At 41.3% G+C, this 27,372-nt stretch overlaps 1 protein-coding gene across 7 annotated transcripts in view; it reads right to left on the minus strand.

Moving 5' to 3' along the window:
- Hr3 (nuclear hormone receptor 3 ROR-beta) overlaps positions 1-27,372 on the minus strand; it is a 92,422-nt gene that overhangs the window by 58,801 nt on the left and 6,249 nt on the right. For 2 of the 7 annotated variants that reach the window (XM_026814161.1, XM_026814159.1), the window contains exon 1: positions 5,114-6,144. The exons of the other annotated variants lie outside the window; for them this stretch is intronic. The gene's annotated coding sequence lies outside the window, so the exon portion shown is untranslated. Of the gene's footprint in view, positions 1-5,113; positions 6,145-27,372 lie in introns of those variants that run through there. 7 annotated transcript variants of the gene reach the window in all.

Consider the following 27,372-nt stretch of genomic DNA (forward strand, 5'->3'; position numbering starts at 1 on the left):
CATCTACTCGCATATGCTTCGTGCACTTGTCACACGGATGCCTGACACCGTTAAATGGTGAATCTAATTAACATGTTGCATCTCGTTACGACAGGGCATTGACGACGTACGACGAAAAGTAGAAGGTAAACAACAATAGTTAGACCGGTTGCTCTATTCTGGTATTTAAATCAATATCAGTGACACGTACAGATTTATACAAGCCTACAACACTTGTTTTTCACGTAATATATAAAAGAAACTGTTTAAAGCTCAAAAGTCAAGAAATTATATTTTCTAACAGAGGAAAAGAAATGTGTCCCAAAATTGAAAAGAACGAATACAGTTCCTGGTCGCCAGACTGTGAATTATTCGGTCTGGCAACTGCAAATTCTTAGAAAATAGGAAAATGTTTCAGAAGAAGAATGGAACGTTTCATCTAAAAACGGAGTAAATTTTACTTGGAGCTTTCCAAGGAAATGGTAAGAAGGGGATAAAATTGGTCGTCACCGGGAGTAGCAGACTGGCGGCATTACCGTAGGCCGTAGACCGTGGTCGATCGGTCACGACTTGACACGAAAATTCAGACATGTGCGCATCGATCGTGCATTTCCGTACACGGGCTGTTCCCCTTTAATCCTGCCGCGTTGCAAGTACGAGAGCTCGTGTCGAGGGGAACCGCACTTTGCTATCGAGCGAACCTCGCAACCGAGCGACCACCAGCCGAGCCTGTGCCTCGCTTTGCCTACCCACCCACCCATCCGCCTATATACTACGTCCCTCACGCGTGTAGATGTGCACCCATCTCTGTGTGCGCATCTACCGACGGACGGCCTATTCCGTACTTTCATGTCGCTTTGCAGAGCCCGCGCCTCTCTGGGACAGGGTGGGATTCACCGTGGAAAGAAGCGTCGCGGCGGTATGCCCACACCCGCGTCCCAATATACGTACACGTGAGCTTGTAAGCACATACATACACACACACCGACTGTTTTTTGTACGCACCTGTATACAGAATGGTATGTACGCCCGTACATGCAAGGGGTTCGGCATGTACATACGTATGTACAACCACGTATATGCCTTGCGCTCACATACACTAAGGCGGTCGTGCATATAGGCGACACACTGCCGCCCGTGTAATGATCTGTGTCACTGTGATTTCGTGCGCCACAAGCGCAGGGATGGATGCAAGTGTATGACGCGTCACGGCGCGGCGCGGCGACCGATGCAGGCGGCAACGTTACGCAATAACTGCGACGAAAGTGCGCGCGAAAAAAACCACGACTCCCCGCATTATCGCTTACACACGATACACAGGCGAGTGTCGTACACCGGAGTGCGCTAATGAACCATATCGCTGCTATATTTAATGCGTGAATAAATACGCCGCCAAGCGAATATCTGAGGATACATACAATTATCCACGCGCTGTTACTACTGTAAAATGACACAAAAAATATTATATTCAATGCATATATACGATTGAGGAAGGTAAGTAAGTTCGCCCGCGTACATACCACTCTAGATTTATCCCTTACGGTCCCATTTACCTTTGCGTACCTACATTTGAACGTGTGTAACGCGTCATACGTGTACCACGCGGAGAGTCCTCGGTACACGATTGCATACGCGACCTACACACCGAAACGAATAGCGAACCCCATTATATGGATATGGTTGCAGCGGAGACGAGTGAAGAGAAGTGAACAAGACGAGACGAAGTGCGGATTAACAACCGAGACAAAGATAGCGAGCACGGTGGGAAAGAAGGAAGGAAGGAAGAACGGAAGAAGCGAGGGAGAGATAAAGAGGGAGACGATGTACCGTACGGGCTACATTCTGCCGGCCCCACTAGCCCACTAACTCGATGCACTCCTCGTTCCTTCTTTCCCTCTCCTCCTGTACAAGCTCTTCTTCCCACTTTTCTCGCTCTATTCTCCGTGGCTAGCGGACCTCCTCGTTCGCCACGCGTCCCGTCGACATGCACGTTTATACGGTACCTATATGCATAGCTGTACACACGCTGTGATACACATCTGTGTGTACACCACTCTAACCGCCCCGTACACATTCCCTACTTCGAGTTTCGCGCTGCACCGTGCCGCGTCGTCGGTGTGCTGTGCTTCTATCGATGAAACGGGGTGATAATGAACCGTTAACCCCTTTCGCGACTCGATGCGCGCGGGTTCGCGTTTTTTTACGGATACTTCTGCTCAATTGGACATCTTTCGTTTGTTTTGCTTCTATTAGACGTGAAGTGTAATTTTTTAACGAGAGTATCAGACGTCTTTTGTACAACGAAATTTTTCGGGACTTCTTTTTTCAGAATCGTAAGGCGTTTACCTAGCCGAGCTAAAATTCCTTTCACTTTCTTTGCATGTTTCTTAATTTCATTCCTCAAATACTTTACATAGTTCCCGTTATCTCTTAATGAATTCGTAAATTATAAGAAAAAGGAACAACATTTTTCTTCCTGAAGACAGAGCCAATTTATACATCATACGAAATTCTTAGATAATAAAACAAAGCTTGAACTACCGCCCAAAAATTTCACAATTTAAGATTCTTTACCTGTCTCATTATTACTGAAGCGTATATTCTAGCATTCAACATATTCAATACGGACGTTATAACATCCCCTTTGATAGTAATAAAGAATTAAAACTTACAAAGTTGCCACTATTGAATTTACTATTCCGAAGACAAAGCATCCCTTAAATTGAATCTAATTGTAACATGTAAATCGAATCTGATTTCCACAATCGGTAACGATACCACGCTGTTCACCGTCGGTCAACGATCTTCCAATTCATCTGCGTGTTCATTATCGGACGGTTAGCAGGCCGGTCGCGCAACAACTTGCAAACTTGCGATCGTACTCCGATATCACGGCTGAAACAAACGGACAGGCAGGCTCGATGTCCCGTCGACGAATTTCTCGTCGATTTCATCCGATTCCGAATGACGCGAATATCCCGCAACGCGTACGCTGGTAGCGAGAAAAGCTGCGAAAAACGCGGATCGAAGCTTACGCTAAAGCGGTCGGCGCGTTCCTGCATCACTTCGTAAACTGTAGCCCACGCTCAGTGCTCGGTATTCAACGTATACGTACACGTCTGTGACGTGTGTGTGTGTCTGTGAATTACTTTCGCCCCGGGGGGCATCGCATCTTATTTAGGTCGTGTACACCGAGCGTATACTTTGGTTCTGGCACGAGCGTGTCGGCGCGGCGTTATTACGGCATCGCTGCCGTTTTGTCCGAGACTCGCAGGTGACTCGCTTATGCACGCTGCACCAAGTCCAAACAGCTTTTCGTCGCGTTTCACCGATCAGTTTGCAATCATTTCTCGTGACGAACATTTGATTGCTATTATATCGAAGACAGGTGTCCTGAGTAATCCATAAAAATGTACCGACAAATGTTAGAAGAGTCACGCGACTACCCTAGCCCCTTAAAATGAAACTCAACTACATATTGTCGTAACTCAATATCAAACAATGACAACAAACATCGTGCATTTATAATAGCAAGTGTCAAATATACCAAAAAGTACTGCTTTTAAAAAGTCCTCAATTTCTAAAACAAGAGTAAGCTACTCTTATTATTATTTAATGTTGACGAATTGAAGGAATGTGAGAATATTTCGTAGATAGTAAGGATTTTCTTAACATCGCGATCAACTCCTTCTGTTTCGTATTGCAGCACGTGAATATTTTCGATTGCATCACGACGAGATCGTTAGAAAGAAGAATTACGAGTATTCCCTACTCTTTGAACGTGCTCGAGAATTATGCCTTCCTAATTACTTCGACACACGTGGCGCTGTACCTTTCATTCAAAAGTCAATGACACGAAGCTGCGTAACAAGTGGGCCACCGATATTTACTAGAAACGAGAAAGCTGTCGTCAGACGATCTGGATAAGAATCCAATTAAAAAACACTTTAAGGTATACCAGGTAGCTATACTAATTGTAATTTGATATCCTACTCGATGATGGGTACAGCAATAATTTGAGATTAACTATATTGTGATTTTCATCAAATTCTCTGTCTGCCAGTATATCTCTATTTCTCATCTTTATAATTCTCTACTTCTCATCTTGTTTACTTCGTATTTAATATCTATCAATTGACTTCATGGCAAGATTAAAAAAAATAGATTATATATGAAAATCGACTTCCATCATACATATTCCTTGTTATTAATTATACGTTCATTTAAAAAAAGATATTCTTGAAGAAAATCTTGTACATCGCGTGCATATCGACGGCGAAAATCGAGACGAGAACCCGCGTTTTTCAGTTCGCCTGCGTGCGTTACCAACAACGCATGGAGCGCAGGCGCGCACGCAAGCAAGTACATACACTGCACGCTGGCATCTATGCACGCATACAAGCAACCGGCCGCGAGCGTATCGCCGCGTGCGCAATGTAGATATTACTTAATAATATCCATAACCGGGAGGAAAATAAGTGTACGGTTGGGACGGTGGAAAGGTAAAATAGCGGCGGAACATAAGAAGGAGCGAGACACCCGCGAATGAAAACACATACGACGACGAGGGGACGAGACAACAGGGGAACATTTCCTGCTACATGAAACTTTTCAATATCAATTATTTGGAAGAAAGTAAATAATTCAGAACTAAATAGGAAGAGGATGGAGATGGATCAAAATCGCGTTGGAAGTGTTCGGAAAAGGAGAGTCTCGAATTGAAACTGGACACAGTTCTTTCCTATGCATCTCGGAAAATGACAAGTGGCACGGTAAACAAAGTGGAAACGGACCATCTCACACATTGCGTCAACACTCGAGAACACGATTATCGAGAGCTTCTCTGATCCTCCATTATTAGCTGATGAATGTAATCGTTACTAAAAATACAATCCGAAACGTCACTTGCACCTCTCGATCACCGTGTCCCAAATACCACGAAAAAACCGAACGAAACACGAACCTCCCCGTAGCCTATATTGAATCGAGAGAATCGGGTCCAATAACTTAGCGGACTCTCTTGTACATACGTATACGTGGGCACGTAACGCGTGTTCGTGCGATGATAATATCAGAACCGAGCGGAGCGATGGAAAAAGAACGTTCAACGGTAAACACAGAATTGGGAACCCACCACTTTTCACGGTTTACCCTCCAGCCAGTCAGCCAGTGCACGATTACTTTGGTCACCGCGAATCACCACCACCTGGTACGACGATCCTCCCTTATCACAGAAATACAACCCTGTCACAAAAGCGGCGTGCGTGTCGAGAAGGCCGGTGGTCTCGACGCATCGTTCACTTTCACTGGTGAACCGGCCGCGGATACCGGACCACGGTGCACACGAGTCGTCGCTGCACGCTACTCGCTCCCCAAACCGTTCACGCGCGGGGGTGAGCACACTCCGCTCCCTGAGAAACGTCGATACTTTTTTTTCCCCCTCTTTTGTGCTGCCACTGGCAGCGAGCAGGTAAGGTGTCCGTGATAATAACTAGGGCTAAATCGTTTGCTATACGCCTCCCGACAAGGATCCGGCAGCAATCCCTCGTCCTGTAAACCGGCAGTTGTCGACGGTTGTGTGGCGACCAGGGCGTCGACTGACACTTGCGGACAGTCACGACCCCATCCCCGCGACTTTCCACGCGCGAGGATCGTAGAGCGTGCGGTCGAATCGAGCCGACGAAAGGGATGACTCCGTGGTCTCGCGTGCCATCGGTTCTCCGCGATCCTACCCGATCCCCGCTGGTAACTACGTACAATTCGCGTTCTCCAACGTGCGTCTCTCGTGTCTCACTTATCACTCGCGAATTCTTCAACCCCCGAACGTTTCCTCTTTGTTACGTTACTATTATTATACAGTTTAATATTTTTACCGTACATATATGATACTATATGTACGTGTGTAGGCACGACGATTTAAAGCACTCGATTCGATCGTACGGAACCGTATATGTATATATATCTAATGTGTATATAAAAACCACACGCGTTCTCTCTCCGTATGGGACGATCTCCGGTGTCGCGTGTTGTTACATCGGTCGGGCGGCGAACTCTCACACTTTACGCACGAACGTTATTTAAAGACCGGTAAAAAGAGAGCCGAGCCGTGCCGTTCTGATGTAACTGTCCCTTGAACGTGACGAACACACTACTTACGCTACCGTGGCTCCGGGTTGACTGGTGCGCGCCGCGCAAGACCGGAGAGAGCCAGCCCCACCGTGTCGCTATCGCCCTCTCGCTCGGTCCTAATGCGGTACTCCCTCCGACGGGAGACCGAAGGGAGCGAGAAAGAAAGAGAAGGAAAGCGTGGAGCGCAGAGCAGTGAGGAGGGCTTGACAGAGAGGGTAACGGAGTGGGACATTGGGACTCGCCGATAGGGAGACTCCGTGGAGGGAGAAGGGAGAATCGAAAGGGTCGGGGAGGGTGAGTGAAAAAGCGAGAGAGAGAGAGAGAGAGAGAGGGAGCGAGGAAGAGTGAGAGAGATTCAGCAGTGTGCTTGAGGGACGAATGGCGAAGAACTCTATGTGTGTATGTGGCTGCTATCTGTCCTTAAGAAACGCCGAGAGGGATGAGAAAAAACGGTAGAGAGGAAAAAAAATGTGCGGGCGGAGATGCGGGGTGGTTTTCGACCGGTCGCGGACACAACACTCGCGGACTCGAGTGATTGTTGTAAACAGAGCAAAGGGTTGACGTAGGTCGTCCCCCTGCCCTGCTTTCGTCTCCATGTGATCATACGAGTTGTTGGTTTGAGGGAAAAAGCCTGATAGTGGTTCTTTGTGAAATTCATCGTGATGTCCACGGTTAAAGATGCATGCGTTCGTAACACGAGCTGCATTTGGGGTGGGTTCTCGGTAAATGAGAGCAGAAAGAATCCGTACTCCATTTTTTTGGTGGAAGGGAAAGTGAAAACGAAGAGCGTTGAACAGGATACAATGGAAGTGTAGATACTTAGGAGTTCAAAAGAATTTGTAAAAAAGGGGTGAACGAGGAAAGCATCGGCAGAGTGTACGAAGGAACTAGATGCTTTTCGTCGAGCCCGTAAATATAAAGTACTGTACGGTCACAAAAGAAAGGGTGGATTTTCAATGGAGGGGAGCAGGTTGAGCTAGACTGGCCTCTATTTCTCCAACAACCATTTGCATTCACTACGGTTTCCTTATTGTAGCGTTGTCCAGAATCCTCCTGGTTCATTAAAATTTTTTGATGAAATTAATTTGTCCGCATAACAAGCATTTAATTTATAAACTTCGAACATCTCGAAGTCTCGCAGAAAAGTATGTACAGAAGAAATAGTTATCGAAGTACTGTGCAGAAAAACTAATAACAAGATTTTTACCTTCTTTAGAATTTAAGAAATCATTAAAGTATTTAGTAGCTTATTCTGCAGCAAATTTTTCCGAATTAAGCGTTGAAAAGAGTATATGTATATTGAGAAGAGATGCGCCCTTAAAGGGAATAAGGGTAGAAATGTGATATGAGATCGAAAAGAATATACGAATTTTGAGTCTCATATGAGACGAAGAATTTACATTATAGTGCAATATTATATACAAGCTGAGAAGCGTGCCCCGTTCTATTGCAACATCATAGAATCGTATTAAAAGCGTCACCACTCATCCTGGTAAAAATAAAAAGTTCCCCTGCCTTTTACTCGCGAAAGTTGCTCGTCAGACGAAATCAACGATTCACTGCGAAGAAACGTGCCACTTTAACCTCATCCCCCTGAAGCACTGGCGGAAGGTTGAAATACAGATATTAATAAAGATAGGAGACTGAATTTTTCAAGGGAGTAAAGAGCCGACCGAGTAGCAACTAGCGAAATTTGAAACAAAAAAAATGGAACTATAAATGGCTCGCCGCGGGTGAAAGAAAGAAGGGAAGCTTTCGCATGTGAAAAAAGTACCCGTTCAAAACGGAGGAAAGAAGCAGAAAACTGAAGAGTCTCCGTGAGAGATCGCGATACGGGTAGAAGAGGAGAGGAACTGAGTAAAACAGGGTCATGTTCGGGTAGGTCACTCACCCTCTTTTAAGTTTCCATTATTTGTCTCACACCGGGTCGATAAAATTTCGAGATTTAAGACTAATTGGTAAGCATAGTTTCAAAGTGCGGTTATCTGAAAATTGGCGCACGTTAGACGCCGCAATTTGCTTTATCCTCAGACAAAAGAGGACCGATGGAAATGGAATTTTCATAAAGTTGTCAGTTGGCGTCGAAAATCGTGGAGGAATGAAATCTTTTCCCGATCTCGCAAATTATCGATGACCACGCAAGAAGTTGCTCTGTTGAAAGTACGGAGAAAATGGAAGGGGAGCCGAGGGTGGATCAATTGTTATAGACATAGACGAATGTACAATAAATAAGAAAGTTCAGTTTGAATATTACACTTACAAGTTCATTCCTTTAGAAAGAGCCGAATAGGAGAATGAACGGAGTGAAGCAGATGAACGAGAAAAACCGTACGAATGAAATTACTGGTCATAGCATGCAACGAAGACGTATCTTGGTTATACATGTATACTTTCTTACCAGAATTATAATCAGCTTGAAAGTTAACTTTGGGACGATTGTAAATCCCTGTGACGTACATATTTAGTTTTGCTGTGTGACTCGCTTGCAGTTCTAACATTCGCTATTCTCCTTCTTATGCAGACGTCTGCTCTGTAGCGAAGAAAGCTTAAAAATAATGCTAGAAAACGGAGGAATCTCGAAATTTTAGCAACGAATGCAAATATTCTATGGCACACTTTAAATAGAACCATAAACATAGGATTTAGTTTTTATTTTTATCACTCACGACATAACTATAACATACTTTTACTGATGAATACCTACACGTAACACTACCTCAATATGATATATTTTTTAGTAAAAGCTATAAAATTGATTTATTGTACCAAAAAGAAGTTAACCATTTCCTAAACTGCTAGTGTTTGTAGACGCTCGTGATAGCAACCACGGACGATGTGTTTTCCAAACAAAACCTCCCCTAAATCAATACTATTATGTTGCTAAACTCTGAAATTCTGCGTTGGCCACAAAATTTTCGCCCAGAGATTCATCACAGTAACAAGCTTCATTAACGTAGCTTGCCTTTGTCATCGAAAATCACCCTTTGACATTTACCAGCGTCCCTTGTTCCGCCTGGCAAACGTTGGAGCAGAATAGAGGTACAAGATAGGGGATTCCCGAGTTCCAACTTCCATCTGGAAACTTTCTCCCTTCATCGCTCCCGTGCTTTGCCGTCGCGGCTGATTTGAATTTTCGTGGGTTTTCACACGGAAACGTTGGCTAGCTTTCAGTTCGGCGAACGAGCGAAGGCCTCGCAATGGAGCGGTGGCGGCGCGGCGCACGCATTTGCCGTCGACGACGATCGATCTCACGGAGGATCGATCGGCAGGGATGAAGGCTGTAAGCGTTACGTGTATCTACTAGTCAGGAAGACATAGGTACACCCATCGCATCTAGGTACGTAGATAGACTGCCGCCGCACCGTTAACGCTAATCAGGAGTCCAGAGGCTGGCGTCGAATACAAAGAAGCCCGGTCGTTGTTCGGCCTCACGATCTGAATTAACTCGCGAACGCGGAACCGGGCGTGCAACCACGCCGACGAGAATGCAAAGGAGCCAGCGAACCACTCGTTCTTTTACGCCCGGGAAACATTACCGCGGAACGGTACCCGCTTCTTCGTACGTTCGACGATGAAAGATTCACGCGGTACTCGGTGAATACTGAAACGTTCGGATGAAAGGAACCGAAGAACAGGATCTTCACGTTCTTCTTTTTTCTTTCTCTTTAGTTCTTTGGTTGATACCGTTTTGTTCGATTCAGGTATGCAAGCTATTGTCCACTGAATATAGAGTATCTTTCTCGTAAATGAGTACTACGAATATAATAATGAAAGAAAGAGGAGAACCTATCCTAATTTCAGCGTTCTAAGAATTCGTCATTTATTTTCAGGCATGTCATTTCCCTAGTTTTATAAAGACCGGTAAAATGCGTGACACATTTTAATAATATTTACCGCGTTTCATGTTATTTATTAATAAAAATATTTCCTCACATTTCCCAGGAAGTTATCAATTATTTTTTTCTGAATGTTTTGTTCCATGGAAATCTTGTAATGTGTGAACTAGGTAACGAGTGCACGCCAGTAAAAATATAAATGGAACACAGGAAGGCTGCGCTAGTGAATTTCTGGCACGATTTTTCGGCATGAAAATGTTTTTATTAAAAAGTGTAAATACGCTGTCGCGCGATAAACAACGTCGAACCAATGCAACGTGATACTATGGAGCGATAGACAGTGCCGTTATAAATTTAACGATCATTTCGTACTTGCGTATATCATGTGACATCTGTAGCGGAAAATACGCTAGAGATATTGCATTGCGTCCGTCATCCCGCGGAACTTAATAATAATAGAAAGTAACCGGTGACAGTAACAGCTTGTAGATATTACATTCTTCAATGTCCCGCGAGCGATACTGCGTAATAAATCGCTCAAAACTGCTGAATTGGTTTCAAAGATACAGCGAAATTCTATTACACGACTATGATATTTTTCCGAGTCTTCCTGTTTCTAAATAAAAAAGAGGTATCACCTAAACGCGTCCTATTATGATGGAGAATCAATAATAGAGATCAAAAATAGACTCTAGTTATCGTACAATTAATTCACAATAAGGCAAACGTAAATTGACGTCAAGAGCACAATCGCATTTATACTATAAATATGTATGCGGAATTGCGAAAAAAATGTTACGTTTTTATGCCACTTATCTTTGCAAACATGTTTAATGTCAAGCTAATTTGAATTATCTCGCATCGCGGATGAAACCTTGCAAGGTCCATTCTCCCCTTGCACTTTATTTCTTATAAAACGTCTTCGGTTCTTTTAAGTCTTTTACCACCAGCACTTATTCTTTGCGTTTTACTCCTTAACTCTCTCGCTTTGACTCGACTCCCTGAGACCGCCGCTTTAAGAGCGTACTTTATTTCTCCATGTCCCTCCCTACTTTCGGAACGCACATTTTTCCATTAAATTATACCTGTTTCTTCGTTCTCATCTTGGTATTCATATCGAGAAAAAAATGATCTCCGTTATAATCTTTTTCATACGCGTTACTAATTTTGTATTTTAGTTAAGTAGGACGTCCCTGTAAAATTCTGTTAAAAAGTTTCATTGTTTATTCAATGAAGTACCAAGATATGTCTCATTGAATGACAAATAATTTTTCAAAAAACATTCAAGCATTTAATGGAAAATGATACATAATTACTCGTAGTATGCTACAAAAATTAGAATGGTGCAATTTGTTAAATCATCCTAGAACAAGTCCGGACACATGATATGGTACCGTTAGGTCGTCCACCCTCTTGTCGATCTCATTGTCGTTTCGCGCATCGTACAGGGATTTCGGTGCAGGTACGTGGGAAGATGGGATCGATTCGCCGCGATCGAATGCCGAACTAGAAGAGGACTGCCCCATTATTACATGAGAAGCAAAAAGACCGATGAACTGACAAGGTTACCTATGCGATCGAGATCGCGGCTAAAGGTGGGCGCCGGATGAATGAAAGATTTCGATAGAAAGAGAAAAAAACGGAAGAATATCCTCGAATCGAAGCGTCGTGCGGCACGACGTATCGCTTTTCGTATGATTTTTCAATAACAACGGGAGGTTTCCGCTGCACCGGCCTGCACGCGGAAAACGGAAGAGGAGATGCGTTTATTGTACTCACGAATCGCTTGTCTGTACGCGTACGCTATTCAAGAGGTGAATATGTATACCGTTCGGAGGGATGAAAAAAATATGTATATTGTATGTATCGTCTATAGAAACTGTAATAAAATGGGAAACAAAATATCTCATTTCATAGAATATTTTACAATACTATTGATTAATATCACTATTATGTATCTTGCATTGCACATCGAATAGTAGATTTTGTTTATACTATTGGACACATACATGTAGAGTAGAGCATTAACTATGTCCACCTTGAATATCTCTGCTATTTTTAGAGATATGAAAAAATTGTACAAAACTTGTACTGTATCGAGGGGACTATAAGATGTTGATAGTATTTTTTCAAAAGGAAGCGCTTCAGAGATTTCAAATGCACCTTTATTTTTTTAAACGACATGCTGTACTTTTTTATCTTCAGTGCAATGGCGTATATTGAAACGATTTCAACGACTTATAACAGACGATCATACAAGATCAAATGCCTTATCTTACGGCCCCCTCGATATAGTATAACTTATGTAATAACAATTTTTTCATATCTCTAGAAATAGCGAAGATATTCAAGGTGGACGTAGTTCGTGCTCCACCCTGTATAATCTGGTATTGGAGATCATGTAAAGATATTTACGAGAGCTTAAATCTCCGTATCATCGAAAACATAGTCTGGTATTTAGAATTCACCGTTAATCGATTGTCAGAAACATAGATTATCGCGATCGATAAAGAGAATCCGGCTCATATAAATCAGTTAGAAAGTTTTGTTTCCTGCGAACAAGGTTTGATTCGGTTCTCTGCTCTACGCCCGGCAGCTTTCGTAGAAACGAATTTGGTCGTAGATCCAGGCGCGTGTGCCTGTTTACCGGTTCTGCCACGGTGAAACGACGGATTACAGTTATTCACACGCGGTCACTGTCAATGACCGGCGGCTTCGAAGTCTTATCGACGAACTATTCACAGAAAAGTACTCAGTCAGTCTACAGACATGTGTATCCATCGTAGACCAATTAAGGAAATGAAAGAATAGAAATTTTAATAACTGTAGATACTCGTTTTGGTAGATGCAAATAAAAAAGAAGACGAGAGGAAATGAAAATCGATTTTTATTATTAAAAATAGTTTTCCGACAATAGGAAATAGTAAATAAGAAAGTACATAGTGTGATTGATGAAATTTTTTTTTAAAAGTATGGAACCAAAAAGACACAGGACAAAAGAGCAGCAAGCTATGGTCGGAATCGTACAGAGTAGCACGAATGTCTCTGTTCCACAAAGGAACGACGTTCTTTTCAATCAACTAAAACACAGCTAAAAATCGTCGATACGATCGACTCGAAAAATATCAGAGAACAATTAGAGCTCTTTTGAAGCGACTAGCGAAGATTTTCCGATGTCCACAAAAACAAGAACCTCCACTCTCTCGTTGTATCTGTGGAAGAAGCGGCCCACTCATTAACCAGCTAGGAGCATAGACAAAGTGAAGCCACGGAATAAAAAAGAAAACGAAACGAAAAGAGAGAAAGGAAGACGTCCAAAGAGATTAACATAGATAGATAAAAATGAAAGGAGAGGAGGCGAAAGTATGATCAAGGAGTAAAGAAGTCTTGCGTTGCCAAAACGCAGAAGGGAGCCGGAGAGCGCACTTTCCGTCTTTTCTCGTTCGAGGGAACAAGCCTGACGATATGCCACAACGAAAAACAGAAGAAGACGAACAGATAGAGTAGAGTCTATAGCGAGAGAGAGGAGCCGAGAACGACGAAACGAAACGATCGATAAGTATGCATGTATGTATGTATGTATGTATGTATGTATGTATGTATGTACGTGTGTATGTACACGTTATACATATACATAGGTGCGATCGATGCAGTCCTAGGCGCTGTGAGAATGAGCGATATATAGGTACCTAGGTAGGTGGGTAGGTAGGTTGGTAGACCATTGAAAGCGTGCAGGGATGTACCGTTAGCCGCGTCACCCGCCGATATGTGACTATGCTCATTGAAATTCCTGTCGTCACCCGAAAACGAGCAACGCAGCTGGTGGAATTGCCGAAAGGTCGCGCAATCGCTCCCGCGTGCAGCTCCGCATCAAGCCGCGCGCCGCTGTTCCGTTTCGCGAAACTCGCCGCGGAACTAAAATTTTCTCGACTATTTTATGACGTTCACCGACTGAAATTTTGATGATGAATGACGACCGAATAGCGTGCATGCGACGAATCAAATTTTCGCGACGATCTTGTCCTGAATTATCGAATATCGTGAGAAAAATTCTTACGAGAAAAATCTCTCTTCTTTTGAAATATTTTTGAGTTCATTTACATTAGACTGATTTTTTTCAATAAGGGACAATGAGGAGAAAAAACGAACAATTAACGCGTTCCTTAAAGATCACGATTATATAAGAATGCTATTTTACGGCGTCCAATTAAGAGAAAAAAATATTTTGATACCATATCCAATCGGTATTCCACTCGCAAGGAACCGGATTGTTTTCGTGGCACAAAGAGGCACGACATCGTGTAATCGCCGCGCTTGTGAAAGCGACATATCACTGAACCCGGTGACTTCATCGCGAGTTTTTGGTAAAAGAAAATTTCGCCAACATCGTCATTCTTATTGCTTATTGTTGCACTACGAATGCAGAAAGTTTATATAGAACGTTGGTATATTATTACTAAGTGATTTGAAAGAAACATTAATTTTCAATAAACATGCGATTGAAAGTATGAAACATAATTATTTATAAACGTCTCGGCTGTGTAAATAACATAAATATACTTAACGAAATACATTCGTTCTTGTCATATGGCTGATAAATAAGCTACACGTACTACTTAATTTGATCTATTCGTAATAAAGTTCAAACACTTCATAAACTTGTTTATTTAATGATTATTGTGCGTTTGTAGATAGTAAACTGTAACGGAAACTAGTTACACGATAAATAAGACCTATTTTACAAAGTAAAAAAGTGCTTCGAGACTTTTTAACGGTAACGCGTGTACGATAATAGCGAACTGCTACTTCACTAAGAAGAACAGTTAGCGAAATTTTCCCCCTTATGAGAAACCACGAACGAAAGTCAGGTCCACCGTTCTAAAATTCACTGCCATTTCGAGACGATACCTGCACGTCATAAAATGAATCGATACATTGTCGTGGCTAGCTTTCTCGAGGAGACAGGTAGGTTCACTGCGCCGTTTTGGGACTGCGGTGAAATTTACAGCGAGCACGGTTGTAAATTAAAGTGCGACGAACACGGATTCAGCTCCGGCCGTTATTCTCTTCGAGGTCTACTCGTCACGGGACTCAACGCATCTTTGGGCTTTTCCCTGCTACCCAAACAGTTTTCTCTTCGACATTGTTTATGCCTCCATTGTTTTTTTCCTTACGCTCAATTTATTACTGTCTTTTGTCGATCTCTGACCTCGTATTCATTCATTCAAGATCTTTGAGGATTTTAATTTTACGTGAGAATACGTCTTCTGTGTCACAGGAATTTCTGCTCCACATCTATTGCGTCATACGTTGACAGGAACAAATAATAGTAATACGTTGTACGATAACAATCTGTAACAACCGATCGGCACACACTTTTAGAACACTGTTCTCCCGCTTTCACCAAAATTAACTTTCTACTTTTGACGAGTACAAATAAATTCAGAGACATTCGCAACTCGAATATTAATGATCTCTGACGATATTAAACAAATAATTTTTCCACGATTCGCAAGCAGATTCGCTCGCCGATTCCACGGTTGCATCGAGTCGAGTGTCCGACGAAAATGAGAAAGAAAAGAGACGAGAGAGGCGAGATGGACGCAAAAGAGAGAAAGAGAGAGGAAGAGAAAGGTAGTATATATTTAGTCGAGTTGGACCGGTGCCAAGCTCATCAACGAAAATGAAATCTGGGTCTCTCTCTTTCTTTCTCTTTTCCTCCCTGCCTCTGATTATCCTTCTCTTATCCACCCCCATCTCGCTTTCTTTCTCTGTCGCCGCTTCTCTGTGTTCCCGGTCCCTCAGAGATCGTCGCCAATGCTAAAACGTCGTTCACTCGATATATGCGCTATGCACGCGACCTGCACCAGAGTCGAGAATTCGACTGTTGCCTTACCCTCGTCCACGTTCCTCTATTCCGTGCGCTTTTGGTTGTTGCTAAATACAAATTTCCGCCGTGATGAAGGCGATCATACAAAGGGAAAAACAGGCAGCACCGTTCCATTTAAGGGTAAATGCGGACTTCGGGATATGCGGATAGATGGGAGACAAGCTAGAAAGGTTTTGAAATTTTTTTTTCGCTGACCGATAAACACGAATCTTTTTACGGATTTTCTTTGAAAGCGATGAGGCAAGATGAAAAATAAAATGTTAACGTTACGCGAATAAAAGATTCGGTGCAGAAATGCCCAGTTGATTTCGTTTATTTCTTTAGAAAATCGATTTTATGCCGTTTCAAGATCGCGTGCGGATGAAACTCATCGCGGCGCAATTTATGAACATTATGGGAAAGATTATTATTTCACGTAATTACCATGGGCTCCCTGTCGATGTGTAATTGAACAACGTGCAATTATCATATAATCGATTCTTTAAGTTTGAATGAAGCTTATTAACGGTTACGTGAGTAACTAACGTAACGTGACTCTTAAGGGGCTGAGGTAGTCACGTGACTCTTCAAGATTTGAATGATAAATTTTACATATTTTCTCATCTATTCTACCGAAAACCCGGTAAAAACAGTGTAAAATATTGATATCTCAGAAACTCGAGATAAAATTCGTTCCAATCCGTAGTTCGAAGTATTTTCTAGGGTGCTTTGATCTTCATCTAACTGTCAGGAGAAATATAATTATAATTTTATCAAATACAGCTACAAACTACGTTGTTTTATTCATTCACATTTCATTTTATAATAATCTATGTGAAATAGAACATAGTCGAAGGTAAGTCAAACCATCTCTATCAAACTCGATCCCTACAGAGAGACATTTCCCTTTGCTTAACCCGAATCCAAGGTCTTCCACTCCGACGCTAACCTTCCATTCACTTCATTCTTCTTCAACTCGCTACACCTACGTAGATAATCATTCTTGGTACCCACGAAACAGAACAGGACTCCGCGGCGACTGCCACAATGCGAAAGTAATAAGCTCGAGCACGTGGTACGTCGAAAAATTCTGGTTCTCGTATGTTACACAATAACCAGTGGGTTCGCATCGAGGTTCGGCAAGTAGCCAATGCGAAACAAAAAGAAACGCTCTGACACGAAGTGGTAAAAGAAAAAAAAGGGGGGGACGTAGCTATGGGTCCGGGCCCGGAAACGATTCGGGTGCCGCAGGCGGGGAAAGTGACGACTAACTTGACAGATGGTTTTCTCCCTTCGCGTTCACCGTCTCCGACCGTCACGTCGTTGTAACGACCGCCAGAACGACCGCCATCGGGCAGTGCCAGCGGTGAGTGAATAACTTGTATGGATCGTTTACTTCACATTCCCATTCTGCATGTCGTAATTTAGTCGATGGATCCTATTTGTACGTTCACGGCTTCATGCATACAATACTTGTCTCTCGGTGTTTCGAAATTTGACTAATTTGACCTATGGCTTTTTTACTTAAACCTTTTACGATTCTGGACTGGTGTATGGTTTTCTATGTTAATTTGTAAACAGTTCATTATTGAATACATGTGGTTATTCGTCTATGAATGGATAATGGAATAGCTTTCTAATTCGATACTAGTGGCTGGTAGTGCGGTGGAAAGTCCGAAACGTCGATAAAACGCGAAAAATTTGTCTTTCATTTTGTTAATAAAAATATTTTCCGAAAGTACTTCAGAAATACATTTTAATATGATTTTCAACAAGCAACCGTTGCCTTTGATTTTCCTTGAACTGAATGCATCGATTTTTACAGTCTAGCTTTAAGTGTATCTCGCTCATTGGCGAATTTGTTTGCCTTCGAATTTGAATGAATCGACGCGGCCCGATATCGAATTCAAACATTCCCAAGTTTGTTACCGAATTGAAGTGTATCGGTCAGTGCCATCGGTATCGACCTGGATACGCGCATTAGAACCCTGTTTGTCATTAAACTGGAATAAATCGATATTCTTTTGTTAACCAGTGGAGTATATAACTATCCAGGGAACTGTTATTTTTTACTTATATATCTTCATGTTCACACTAATTAATAATGTGGCGAACTTGCCCCTAACGCATTCATTTCGTAATACATACGTGCGTACAATATGATTTATGATTATATACCGTCTTTCTCAGATTGACTTTTTACGATATGACGGTAAAACGGTTTGCAACGGTGCAATCCGTGAGGATAATTATGCTGATCACAGTTATCCATGCCCTCGTTGCGTAAAATATTTAGCTCACGCACGGTTCAGCAGTTGCACCGTATTTTTTCTAATCGTTTTTTGCCCGTGAAAACCCCGTTGCAAACCTCGGGCTACGCCTCGAGTACACGTTTGACGGCACGCAACATTCACAATGCGTACGATACCTGTGATATTTAATCTAAAACGATCTAATCTATTTGATGTATTCGCAACCGTGTACATGCGTTTGCGTGCAGTCGTTAGGGCGACGAAATATACGCGATAGGTGGAAGTGAAATTTCATTAAAAAAAAAACCAATTCTTTTCACAGATTCAACGTTTGTAAAATTATCTGTTGTTTTATGATATCACCATTCATAAATGAAAAAAGAAAGCTTGAGTCTCGTTTCGACTCATTTATGGTCACCATATTTCCTCTTTTTATAATCTAACATAGGCCCGGGATTTTTTGCGAGCCTTGTATGGCAAGAGCGGCGATCGTTGCGCAAATCTTTAATATGGCACCGCGCACTTGCATTTTATCGTTCGCCGATCTCTTTCTCCTTTTATACCCGCAGGCTAAGCCTCCAGTGTGCGTAAACTGACGCAGCGTGGCGTCGCGATTCTGGTAATTTAGTATTAGTCCCAAATGACAACGTAACGTCTTCTGAGTTGTGCGCGTAACATACTTTTATTCTTACGTATATATGTAGATGTAAGACAGCTATACCACACGGTGCGTCGGAAAATTCGAAAATTATTAAAATTATTTATTCTGCTCGACGATACACTTAAACATTCTTTTCTGCAAGACACGTATGATAAGGTTTCGTCGTTTGTCATAACTGAGTAGTTTATGTACGTTTCCTTCAGGGACTAGGGTAAGTATACTTTTGGTCAATTTTCTGAGTAACATTTACGCTTTATCTTATCGAACCGCTTCTGAATCTATTGCCTTAAGTATGAGTCGTAAGTTAATATTATGCTTATTTTTATTTTTTTCAGTAAACTCAATTGGGAATATAATATCACTATAAAATAGAAATCTAGGAGTCCTCCTAGGAGATATATAAAACAAACAAGTGAAAAACAGGAAAATGTTTTCAATCTATCAATTCCAATCCACTTTCCCTACCAAATTTAAAAATAAATCGATCTCATGTTATATACAATTTCGTTAATAATAAGAGTTTCGATGAATGAACCTTTTCGGCCGATTTTTAAGCCATATTGGTTCGCGTTTAATGAACGAACATGGCTGAGCGGTGCGGCCCCGCGGAAAACGAGCGGCGTTCCGGCGAACAATTTGAGAGAGTATTATGTAATAGTTTAATGATTCACGAACACGAACCTGCGGCGCTGTGGGAGCGCAAAGAACGCCGCTACTTGCGGCGAGCAGGGGGGATCATTGATACCGCGGCGGTCCGCGAAGAGGAAAATTTATCCGTCGTCCTCGAGCAACGTCCCCGAGGACAGTGAGAGTGTAATGCTCGTTGCATCGGTTGCGTGCGAGCGTACGCACGCATGCAATACGCGTCGTCGAACGCGAGCCAGCGCGAAATTTCAAGTTTCGTTGTCGCATTGAACGCGGCAGCGAAAATATTCCCTCCCGTTTCTTCACGTTCCTGCTATAAAACACTTTCTTGTTACGTTCTACAAACTTTTGTGTAATTTCGATTTCAGTTTTACATCTATTTCTTGTTACAGAGAAGCTTTTTGCTGTTCGTTTTTTCCCTACTACATCGCGCAAGATGTCGTGGACTTCGCACTCGTATTCTCGGATTTCGTAACTTGCAAGATACGTTTACTATTACTTTTTATTAAAGCTAATGTTCACAGTTAGATCGTATCTTCCTTTATAACTTTAAAAATAATAAGTGAAATGTATTGAGTTTTATAGTAAGTGATAATATCAACTTGTGTTTTATAAGAATTGAACGAATTCTTTAACCATGATAAGCGAATGAAGAAGAATTTGTTTAAAAAGGTGAATACAAGTATAGAAAGTAAAGTCGAAGTTCGTGTATTATTTGAATTAACATTCACGAGGCTGAAATTGTTGTGATTATTGCACCACGTGAACTTATGTCGTGTACGTAGGGACAATGCGTTTCTCACACGGAAAAAAATGTATAATAATTACTGCGTTTTACCCAACGTTAACAAAGTGGTTACCATTGTACGCATGTTTGGATTCAAAACAAATCCCATGATCGCAATCCTCCGCATTTTGCTCCTCTGTTCCAAGCGTTAAGAAAGTTACGTAGTTGTGAAACAAATTCGTGACCGGACTGCCGTGCTAGGCGACTACGGCCGCTAGTAACAGCATGTTTATCCGCTCCGTTGAATTATACATTTTTCTATGTGTGGGCTACGATGCAAAACGTCGATGACACCACGCGGCCTTACGCGTTACTTTAACAAGATGTATCGGTGCTGTTTTTTTGATTTTGTAAAAGTACTCACCCAGTCGCACTCGCGAATTCATGTAAACATTTGACTCGGTAGCAACGAACTTACCTGAAAAGGAAAATTACATTGATTAGATAATTTGACTTTAAAACAGAACTTTTATTATAACTCCTAGTTGTACGTCGATGATGATATCGTGACATACAAATAATGTATTACATATTATATTATAGAAGACATTGAGATATAACTATATGTACATATACATGATGAAAGATGTATTAGATTATAGAAGAAATCGCGATTTTCATTGATTACTTTTTATTTCAGATCGAAGTTCAGTGCGCATTGTCCAGTATCTTTCAGGGAAAAAGAATCGAAACGGCAATGATGTAGGTATTCGCGCACCGATCACGTTCTCATCGAACGTCGTTTTCCCGTTGAAAAGTTCCTTTCATTGCTGCTCCCGTTCGCGCGAAGAAAAGACTTGGTCGCACGTCGCAAATACAGCTTCGAGCTATTATTACGCGCTTATTTACAACCCCCCACCCTCTAATCCGCGGGCAAAGAACAAAACGGAAGCTCGGTCTTTTACAAGAAAAAGGCAATGTAACGCCATACTGCACCGTGAGCCGTTCCCGTCTCGGTTGATGTGGAACGCGGTTCTTTTTCTTTTTCTTTTTTTAAAGGCAGCGTCATGCAACTATCAACGTGCATCGCGAGGCCTTCTCGTTTCTTTGCGTTTTGTTCGGCTGGCCGAGAGACCGTGCACGCTCCTAACGTAAGGAGCGATTGTTGTCGGCAATAGGCTGTCGCAATCGGAAGTTTCGTCTTGCAACCGTCGCTCGGCCGTTTCGCTTCGGTACGCCGGCGAGAGCCAACAATCCCGCTCGAACGATTCACCGGAATCGGCATTCCGATGAACATCTCTCGGGATCCGTTGGGAGGATTTTTTTGGCTGAACGTACCAGGCCGATTGTTCAATCAAAATACGGATATGGATAGTCCGAGCACGATTGTTCTACTAACCCTACCACCCGGGATTTGACCGATTCTGTTTTCTCCCCTTTACCCTCGCATCCGACATATAATCTGAAAATTATTATTTCATCATGTAATGCGCATTATCCTGCTTGCCCGATGTACATGCTATAATGATCTTAAGCAGTATAATGCACGTAAATCTGATTTTCCTATTATAATGAAATATACGTTATGTAAGTAGGAAGTCTGCACTAACTGTTACATTTAAGCCGGAATCAAGGGAATATATTGTTCGGGAAAATGGAAACGGAAAGGAGCTAAATGCGGACAGTCCGTTACGCTTCTAATAAAAATCGTTAAACTCAAAATAGGTGTGCTCGATACAAGTTTAATCGGACTTTGCCCTGATTTATAAGCCAATGGAAAATAGGTCTCGGATCGTTAACCACTCGTGAGTCCTTGAGCGTATAAGGCGTTTTATGCTATGAGTAAACGATCGAGGGAAAGTCACAACACGTTAGTTTACGATACGTTGAGGACGTAACTGTCTTCCACAACACGTAATCCACAATGCATTCCAAGATGGAATTGTTTCTACCCTTCAAATTGACTTAGATTTGTCTACCTTTTTATTTGACGAAAATTCACTTAAAGGTATAAGTTTTATAATATTTAACTCAAAAAGAAATTGAATTCTCTGCTTTACACTTAATATTATCTTACTTAAGTTCACAAATATTTGACTTTTAAGTACTCAAGCAAAAATCATAGTATTCATGCTATTCCCAAAATGTCGTAAGTTTTAAATTTCGTATTCAGTACCGCGGGTATTCTTGGTTCCACCAATGAAATGGCTAAACACTAAACGGAACGGTTGACTATGGCGCCGCACGATGAGTCGAGGTAGTCGGTAACATTGAACGTCGATGGTAACGCAGAGGTAGTTATCAATGGGTCCGGTCGATACATCCCAGTGGTCGTTCTTTAAATGTCAGCCAGCGCGTCAGGAGATTGAGTCTACGCGGTGATCGCAGCGTTGGCAGCGTCATCTGACGTAGTATTTGGTACCGTCGGTCGTGACCGGCCTTGCAAGGCTGCAGGCCATCGAACTCTTGGCCTACTGCCGTGCCACGTAATACGTGTGTACCATGCGCGAGAACGAGGATAACCGGCATACGGGAGGGAAAAAGAACGAACAGACTACGGTGGGAGCAGTCTCTAATCTAACTCTGAAAACCTCGGGAAGAGGAGTGAGAGCAAGGCCAGTGCCGTACGATCGAGGTGTCGTCCACTCGAGACACTCTTCCCGGCTATTCGTTATTCGAGTGGAACGAAATTTCGTTCCGCCGAGCCATCCCTGTACCGAGTGTGCCATTATTTGAATGGCACTTCAAGTGAAATCGAAAAAATTTGAATCACCAGAACGATTTGAAAAGTTTGAATATTGCGGACGGATTAAAGGCGAGGTCTGGCAGACGAAAGGGAATAGCAATGTACTTTAATTAACAGACCAGTCTGGAAAGTTTCTGTTGAATTGCATTATAGTAACTATAGAAATATTTAAATAAATTAATTCAATAAATAAATATATAAGCGAGTAAGTAAATAGTGATCTCTAAGTTACAGTAGAGTAGAAGCGCACAGATCAATTGAGGCGATTGCTATTAGGAATAAACAAATACGAATGTACGAAACGCAAAGTGCACTTTACTGCAGTTATTCGTTGCTCCTAATATCCTGCGTCAGCCAACAAGTCGGCATTCCTGTGACGCGCATAAAAAAGCTTTCAGTCGTCGAGAAGGTACGTTCTATAAATGGGGAAGCGGTGTGGTATGCGCTCGGAAAAGGGGAAGAAGTAGTGACGTCGTCGTGAAGAATTTCATCATATAGCTAGAATGCAAGGTATCAGTCGGTTTTAAGCACGCCACGGGAGGCCAAACCGTGCCACGGTCGCGCGCTTTGAAGCGGGGCTTCGCTGTCGGACGCACTTTTACCCTACATCGCACTGTAAGCTCGTTAACAAAACGAATCTCGCGCAAACTTGACGTTTGTATGGAGAAATTAAATCGCTGTGCTTCAGCGTAAATTATCTTCATATTTTTCCGTCTTTCTTTATGTTATTTGAAAATTTTATATGTTTCCTTTTCATTAATCGACTACCTTTTAAATACGATTCATTTGACAATGATAATTTATGTAATGACTGTAATTATTAAACAAACTTTTATGTTGAGAATATCATTGTTTTTATTTAGTTCCTACTCTTTTTATTTCAGTGTTCTCCTGAATTAAAACAATAAAGCACTTGCCTTTTATATTCTTCAGGCATAAAAAAAATGTACGCACCCTTTAACAAAATTGTATGGGTCTACATCTATTTAATCGAAAACGACAAAGAATTCTTCTTAATTCTCGGCTCATTCATGTGGGTTGACTTCCTTGTGGCTTATACCACCAGATTGTTGGTATTCTGTATATGTAGTAGAATATCTAGAGTTACACTTCTATCTTTCACAATCTTTGTATTTCTTATCTGAATTCGGTATCTATCAGGAAACAGATTTTTAGCAGTTATAGCATATATAGTTATATTTAGGATAATAAAAATTCGGATTATGCATAAGTAATAAAAAATTATTGTACAGAATATAAGATATAGAGAAAAAAGATTGGTATGCAAGAAGCCCTTTTAGGTCAAACGTTGCTGCTCCATTGAACATAACCGAACTGTAAACAAGCTCGATACACGAAAGTGCACTCCACTTTGCCAGAATTTCCTTCGCTTTGATAGTTTCCATCTACTTATGTCTATTTACTAAACAAGGTTTGAATTGCTCGATGTACTGCTCTCTCGGTCGTTTCGAAGGAACTCGCGAGACCTTAGCAACTAACAACTAACCCTTTGAATAAAGAGTTGCGGAAATGTTTTCTTCGATGATTAGACATGATGATCTATCGGATTAAGCTTTGCTGATCCTTCAGTGCTTTCAGTTTGATTATTTCACTTTCATTCTGTTTTATCAGCCACGTTGACGTACAATGAACGAAGATTAATCAAAATTTCAAATATTAATAATTAAAAATTTTATGGAATGAATGCTTCAACTAAATAGTTATACCTATCGTTTAGCAAGCAAGCAATGAAATATTCTGGAGATTAAATATAACTGGCTGTAATGTAGTAACATTGAGTAGAATACTCAACACGTATGGTATAACTAATCGTTTCCTTTCAACAAATAATTCTGCATTAACGTGACAAGTCTCCGTTCCAGCACTCATATCGGAGTATCGGAAATCATTTTCTGAGGATAGTTAATTTGCTGAGTATTTTAGGAAGGTAAAATTCAGGCAATAAGGCAGTTAAAATATTAACGAAATTGGTGAACGTGCATTCTATTAATTTTGTTTTACACCTTAACGTCGAGTAATAGATGCTAGAAACTGATAAACGAATAAACATCGACGGAATGTATGTATACTGTACATACATATATATACCGTACGAACGTATTTACTCCGGACACAAACGGTTAATGGCAAAGTGCCTGACCCCGTAACCCTCAGACCTAGCAAATGTACTTCCATGATTAATGCCCGGACACGTTACTCTAAAGTCTCCGTTTTCCGTAAAGTCAGTGCACTGAGCAACACATGTATGGTATAATCGTAACAAAGTCTCCGGCTACATTAATCAGTGCACAGTAACAAATTTATTCGTTCCATTTAACGAACAAAAACTCTATTCAATGGTAATTAATCATATCATACCTACGACTGAAGAAGATTTCTAAAAAAAAGGAGGGATTAATATTCACGAACCGAATTTATTTCTAATGTCACACCGTTATATTTATAAAAATGACCCAGCTGCTATTGGAATGAAAATGCACGAAAAGAATAACTGTTCCCAAGTTTGATATCTTTATTTTGTACACGAAAGGGTTAATGAAAAGGAACTTCTCTTTTCTCAGCATCCTGTTTGCTTACTTTTTTCGTTCTCCCAGAAATCATTTTTTTTCACCTACTGAACAAAAAGTATGCAAGTTCAAAGAGTTGCCTCTGGAGAGAATTTCTTCCCACTCCGATTTTAAAAAACCAACTCGCGGAGATATTTATCGACCGGACGATAATAGCGCTAAACTGCACAAATTGATGTTAACTCAATCCTTCGTACAAGGAGATTTTAAAGCTCGATAAGAACGGGGTTCAGTATTCCCTCTTATTAAATAGTGGATGTTCAAAAATAAATCAATTCCATAAATATCTTTAGAAAAAGAGCCATATTCATTGATTTCTCAATATAGATGTGATGCTCTATGCATAATGTTAAATACATATTTGATTAATCTAAGAATAATAGAGTACCATCAGATAAATTAGGAGTAGCAGTAGAATCTTTTAACCGTCCAACGTCGTAAAGTGCTTGTAAAACAGTTTAAGAATAATTCCTGCGGGAAACGTTTAAAAAAAATGCGCGATGCACAATAAAACATCATTCCCTTGGTTATCGTGTATCGATGGTATCTACGGAACCCCTGCAAAATAGCAAAGTGCCTGACCTCGTAACCTGCAGATCCCAGGGAAATATGCCTTGCGATCTCAGCCAGGTTGATGCATGCATGAGTACACAAACATACATGTACCCGGCCGGATAACGTAGAAACGCGCGCAGTAAAGATAAAATTGTGAAAATGCGGACAAATCTTAATCTACCAACGTCAGGTCAGGAGAAATCATTCATTAAATGCAACGGAATCGCTCGTTTTATGTAACGATAATCGTTCAATCATGATGATTAAATACGAGACGCAGCGATATGATTGATTGGAGAACTGATTGATTTCGAATGGTGTTTGAAAATTTGAAACAAATTTATTATATAACAATGTAGATGCAGATTTAAGGAACAGTATTTAGTATTTTACAATAAATAGTGCTTCGTGAATTTTCTCGTGGCACCGGACACGGAGCAAGTGGTTGGCCTGTTAACCTCTAGACCCGGCGAGCCGATGTACGCGGGAGATGGTATTCGTGTGAGCACCGACTCCTTTCAAGGCTTCTTTTTCCGTTATGCGTAATACGCGCGCATGACGTCGCGCAGTTCGCTGCGGTTCGTGCGAGTCGATTAAAACGGCGCTTTTAACGCGCGAAAGCTTCAACGGATGTACGCGTTGCAACCATCGTAATATCGTGATAATAAATGGCTGAAAAATTGCCTAGTTAACTGTGACTCTAGCACCCGCTCCACACCTTCCTCACTTGCAACCGGTTCCATTATCTTCCGAACCGAGTTTCAACGTTGTTCCCGTTGAAACGAGCAGCGTATTACGATAACAGATCCGTCAACGCGCTACTAGGGTAGGTATTATTGCTAAGTAATATTTCATGTCAACGACTACATCGACCGGCGGACAAACAACGAGTAATTTTTAAATTGCATGGACTACTAATTTAATGCTACTACGAGAGTACATTCAATTAAATTGGGTAATGTGTTTTACGTATAGATAATACCAAATAATTGAGATATTGATAGTAATAATCAGTCGCATATTTTGTTAAAGTTTGTTTATGTGTAAAAACTTTATGCTTTGTAAATAAATAGTTACGATTCTGATCACGAAACAACGAAACATTTTTTTCTGTACGTATCGTATTTATGTGAAAGAACTTGAATTTAATTGAAAGAAATCGTGTTTATGTGAAAGAACTTGAATTTAAGGATGTATTGGCTATACAGTCAATCCCAAAAGTTTATGAACTTTAGAAATGCATTTTTTAAAAAGAAATCAGACGTCGGGACAACATTGCTAATAATAAACAACAAAAAAAAATTTTCGATTTTTCCGAGATTTTTCCAAGGGGTACCCCTTCAATTTCTTCCACATTTTCGTTTTTGGCCAATAACTCTCAAACC

Source organism: Ceratina calcarata, unplaced genomic scaffold, assembly GCF_001652005.2.
Source record: "Ceratina calcarata isolate Rehan_Ccalc_2016 unplaced genomic scaffold, ASM165200v1 scaffold368.2, whole genome shotgun sequence".
NCBI lineage: Eukaryota > Metazoa > Arthropoda > Insecta > Hymenoptera > Apidae > Ceratina > Ceratina calcarata.